The sequence below is a fragment of the Quercus lobata genome, chromosome 1, assembly GCF_001633185.2.
Source record: "Quercus lobata isolate SW786 chromosome 1, ValleyOak3.0 Primary Assembly, whole genome shotgun sequence".
NCBI classification, from domain to species: Eukaryota; Viridiplantae; Streptophyta; class Magnoliopsida; order Fagales; family Fagaceae; genus Quercus; species Quercus lobata.
In genome coordinates, this window is record NC_044904.1 from 42,851,264 (window position 1) to 42,857,263 (window position 6,000).

Sequence of the window (6,000 nt, forward strand, 5' to 3'; positions counted from 1 at the left end):
CATGTCGATGTGTATGTTTCCATGCCTACTTATCTTGACCTATGTTTTCACATGCCTATGTGCTTGGATCTATTTTGTCTACATGCTATATTCTATCTTCCATGTGCTTATGCACTCTATGCCATGTTTGTGTGTCTAGACCTAAGCTATGTTTGTCATGCCATGTGCTATTCTAGCCCTTTTATTCCTTTTATCGCATTTTCTTGTATTTTGGCCTATTGGTTCGGATCCGATCTTGACCCTATGGTCTTTGTCATCATTCATACACCTTGGCCCATATCAAAGGTTTTGATCATCCTATTTGCATGTCTATTCTTGCTTGCTTATATACTTTATGCTCTATGTTAGCCTCTCTAGTTCTAGGCTTTGTCATGTTTGGCGCCCTCCACGGGCTTAACCATTTGGGAGGCATCTTTGGAAGCTGGGTTACTCCATGTGTACCCTTCCTTTTTTTTTTTTTTTTTTTTTTTTTTTTTTGCAAGATTTTATGCTTACCATGCTTGTTTATGCCACTTGTTGGCTTTCTATGCATCTTTACACGCTTGCTTACATGTCCATGCATGAGTCTTGCTTGCTAGTGTGTCGTCCATGCTTCAACACAATGAAGTTATGGGCATTCGATCCAAATCTACATTTGTCCCTCGCAGACACCACCTTTTGTTTGCTTTCTTGCTTGTTAACCTTTTGTTTGCTTGCTTTCTTGTTTCTTTGATTGCTATGTCTATCATGCTTATCTGTTTTATGCCTCTTTCATATGTTCTTTGCACCTTTTCCTTCCATTGCTTATCTATTGGTTTCTTGTTTTTGCCTTTGCATGTACACACGTGGAGCGAGAACACATAGAGCAAAGGCACGGTCTCCCAAGTGCACATAAAAAGGGTGAAGACGCAAGCATGTAGATATAAGCCAAGCGGCAATGTTCAGTAGTTTTAGGGGTCTAATCTCTCCCATTTGGTTATGTACTCTTTTAAAACCCCTTCCTTGCTCCTTCCCTCCTCTCTTAGATGGTTTGTATAAGGTATATCATGCCATGTACCATTCATCCTTATCTCTAAAGTATGGCGACCCCTGTTTACTTTCCTACACCTATGTTTTGGGCCATGCTCTAGGGATGTAGGCATTTACTTTCCTACTCTATGTGCTTGCATTGTGCATGATGTATGTATATATATACCTGCTTGCCCCTTTCGGTGTGATTGTCACAATCCATGTCACCTAAGGTAAAGCGATACCTAATTTCCACCATGAAAGTAAGGTGACATGTCGTCAGATTTTCACTGTGGAAATTTGGTACTTTGCCTGAATGCATTAGGAAAGCATAGATTGGGACTATACCCACTCAAAAGCCAAACCTCAAAGCCCCATGCATGCAAAGCCCCGAAAGCCAATGCCAAAATCGTGTTTTCACTACCAATCTCTAAAAATTAAGGTTTTATCAAAACAAAGGACTGTCCTTGAATAGGTGTTATAGGGTGCCTAACACCTTCCCCACGTGCAACCAAACTTTCGAAATCAAGAATCAAGATTTTTTTGCCATCCACATTAGATTAGGAAAAATTCCTTTTTTTCTTAGCGTAGGATTGGTAATAAAATCAACTAGAAATAGGTGACCAATCACACCTTAGAAAAACCCAATGATTGATGGCGACTTCACGTACCTTTGGTAATCACCTAAATTTTGGCCAAGATTCTTGCCACACCTCCAAAGCTAGATGCCTACATTCCTCCATTGAGAGAGAGAGAGAGCACTTGAAGCTCTGTGTGAAACACTCACCAGTTAATTAAGAGGGGCCTCCAACGGGTCCCGCGCACGTTAGAGCATCACCATAGTGGGTGGTTGAAGGAAGGCCCACAATGGTGGTTTTTTGCTCCGATCGAGGCCGGGCATCGACAGCTCCCTCATGCAAAGTACTGTATTACAGCATCAAAATTGGTGGGCATATTGAAGTCATGCCCATCCATGTTGGTCAGGATCAAGGCTCCTAAGGAGAAGGCCTTCTTCATCACATATGGGCCCTCGTAGGTTAGGGCAAACTTTCCTCTATGATCAGGCATGGCCTGGTTACACTTTTTCAAGACTAGGTCGCCCTCTTCAAAGACTCTGGGTCTAACTTTCTTGTTGAATGCTTACTCGATGTAGCGTAGGTACAACTGCACATGGCACATTGCACATTGCTGTCATACGCTTCCCATCTTTCTTATTTAATTGCTCATATCGAGAATGGGCCCATTTAGCTTCTGACAGCTCTATCTGTGACAAGATTCTAAGAGATGGGATCTCTACCTCTGCGGGGAGGATAGCTTTTATGCCATAGACCAAGGAATATGGGGTTGCACCCATGGAAGAACGAATAGAAATGCGATAAGCGCATAAGGCAAATGGCAAGAACTCGTGCCAATCCTTATAGGTGTCTATCATCTTCACCAAGATCTTCTTTATGTTCTTGTTGGTGAATTCCACTACGCCATTCATCTGAGGACAATAGGGAACCAAAATTCTGTGTTCGATCTTGAATTGTTGGAAAAGTTGCTCGATCATTTTCCAATTTAGTTTTTTCCCATTATCAGTAATGAGCTCTCTTGGTACGCCATAGTGGTAAATGATGTTTTGTTTCAAGAATCGGGCCACCACAGCTTGGGTGATGCTTTTATAGGAAACGGCTTCCACCCATTTGGTGAAGTAATCGATGGCTACCAAGATATACTCATGCCCATTTGAAACTTTCGGAATAATGGGATCGATGACGTCCATTCCCCAGGCTGAAAAAGGCCATGGCACTGCTAGAGAGTGCAAGGGTTGGGGAAGAACATTCTTTCTATTCTGATAGACTTGGCAATGGGGACACATCTAGACATGCTTGATGCAGTCGCTTTCCATGGTAAGCCAATAGTAACTGACTTTCATAATCTTTCAAGCCAATAAGGGTCCATTAGCATAGGCTCCAAGCAAGCCTTCATCCGTTTCTTCCATCAAATGGTTAGCCTCAAGGACATCTATGCATCAAAGCAAAGTTGTGTCGTGGTTCCTTTTGTACAGGACTTCCCCACTCAAGAAGAATTGTCATGCCATGTGCTTGATAAACTTCCTTTCACTATCCGTAACTCTGGACGGGTATTCACCATTCTTGATATAAGCCTTGATATCATGGTACCATGGCTTTCCATTGATTTCAGCTTTGGCTTTCATGCACTCCTCAATGTTCATGCAATAGGCCAGCACTCCGCAGACCTCTATGCACAATTGTCGCATCTCATCTCCTTTTACCAACTTAACCATGCTAGCCAAGATTGCTAGAGCATCTGCAAACTTATTATGGGTTCGAGGCAAATAAGCAAAGGTAATGTTCCGAAATTTTGGGATTAAATGGCTGACACATTTCTGCTACAGAATCAACTTGGTGTCTCGGGCTTGCCACTTTCCCTCTATTTGGGAGATGATTAACAAGGAATCTCCAAAGATGCTTAGATCGTACGTGCCGAACTCTAAGGCTTGTAGGCCCACTATGCACACCTTGTACTCTATGATGTTGTTCAGGTAATCAAAATTCAGCTTGACTGAAATAGGGATTTGCTGGCCCTTCGGGGATACTAGAACTGTTCCCACTCCATTTCCAATGCTATTGGCAACTCCATCAAAATAAAGCTTCCAACGCCATGGTTCTACATTGCTGGGTTCTGGCTCTATTGCCAAAACATCCTCATCTGAGAAAAGGAATTCTGAGAAATCTAGATCATTCAACGGTTGGTCCACTAGGTAATCGGCTATGGTCTAGCCCTTGGCCTTTCACACCACAAACACAATATTGAACTCAGATAGCAACATCTACCAACAGGAATCTTCCCTGTAAGGGCAGGCTTTTCGAAGATATACTTGATGGGGTCCATTTGGGAAATCAATCGCAAGGTAAAGTAGAGCATGTACTGTCTGCAACTTTCGTAAGGCCCATGCTAGGGCACAACATGTCTTCTCGATGGTGATGTAATTGATCTCACAACTAGTGAACTTCTTACTTAGGTAGTAAATCACCTTCTCTTTTTGATCGAGTTCATTTAGCTGGCCTAACATGTAACCCATGGATGCTTCTTGCACCGCTATATAAAGAATCAAGGGATGATCCGGCGTCAGGGGAACCAGAATAGGAAGGTTCAACAAATATCTCTTAAACATGTCAAAGGCCGCTTGACTCTCATCTATCCATTCTATCTTCATATCCTTCTTCAAGAGCTTGAACAAGGGATTGCATGTGGAGGTTAACTGCACTATGAAGCGGGCTATGTAATTGATCCTTACAAAGAAGCTTCGAACTTGTTTCTCGGTTTTCAGCACAGGCATGTCCTTGATGGCCTGGACTTTTGTTGGGTCCACTTCAATTCCTCTCTAGTTGACTATGAAACTGAGCAATTTCCCTCAACTGGCTTTGAAGACGTACTTGTTAGAGTTAAGCCTTAACTTGGCAATCATATGTCCTCATAGACCTTGATCTCCTTGTGCATCATATCATGGAACAAGGTTACCATGGCTCGTTGATAGGTCGCCCCAACATTCTTCAAGCCAAATGGCATGACGTTGTAGGTGTAAGTTCCCTAATGGATGGTGAACGATGTCTTGTCTTTGTCCTCTTCAACCATCTTGATCTGATTATAACCTGAAAATCCATCTATAAAGGAGAAAAACATGTTGGTCACGGTGTTATCGATCAGGGTATCTATATATGGTGGGGGAATATTATCCTTCAGGCTAGCCTGATTCAAATCTCTATAATCGACACATATACATACTTTCCCATCTTTCTTGGCATAAGAACAATGTTAGCAACCCAATCAAAGTAGGCTATAGCAGTAAGAAATCCAGCTTTCAACTGCTTTTCTACTTCTTTGATTTTTAGGATAATCTTTGTCTTCATCCTTCAGAGAGCTTGCTGCATTGAGGAGCATTTGAATTTAACTAGGATCCTGTGGACGACGATCTCAGTATCCTTGAATTCTTTCAGCAGAGCTATGAGCTTGTCTTTCATGTCTTTGGGAAAGTTTACCCCGATCTTGACGAGTTTTTCTATCTTGGTTTCATCGGCTAGGTTTATCACCTCTGTCTCTTCTATATTAGGCTTGGACAATTCGCTCTCTTTGTTTAGAGCTTCTAGGATGTCTCGAGGTAATTTCGAGACTTCTTCCATTCCTTGAACATCGTGATCCAACTCTATTATCTCATTCACATCATCCACACCCTCATTATGGCAAAGGGACAATGTACCCATTTTGGAATCAAAACAAATCCTATAGAGCAAAACATATAAAGAGAAACATAAGTTAATTTGCATACGCATATTCATAGGAAAGCAAATAAAGAGAGATGCAAGAATTTTCCTGAATAATACGCAGAATATTTCATTAATGGATTATAGGTAGGGGGAAAACAAATTTCATGCCTGGTAATGATAAAATGGAAATGCTATTTTTTTTTTTTTTTGGGGAAAACAAACTAGGGAAATGAATAGGAAGTACAAATAAAGCAGGAAATGACGTAAGCATGCAAAACAAACTAGATATGCTATTCTAACCCTATCGGGTGCTCAGGAGGCCCAATCACTTGATGATGGAATACTCCTTACTCAATCGATGCAACCACAAAGCAAGGCTCGATGATCCAAAGGCCTGCCATCTTGCTTGGCATCCTTGATTAGATAGTAGAAGTCGAATTATTTTCGGGAGTCATAGAGAACTCTTCGGGATAGAGCCGAATAATGCAAGCCAGATCAAGCTCTTCTTCTTCCAATTCCTTGAAAGGTTCTAGCATAATGACCTCGGCTGGAACCAGAAATGTGGTTCTGATATAGGGAATAGACATTCCTAAAGTGTCGCACTTCCTCTTCATTTCTCTTGAAGCTTGAAAGAGTTCTTCATGAGTGGTTGCGTACCCAAACCGAATCTTTCTTTGTTATCTGAGAGTTCAATGAGAGCAAGGCTCCCACATCCTACAACTTAAGCATTTCCTAGTTGATA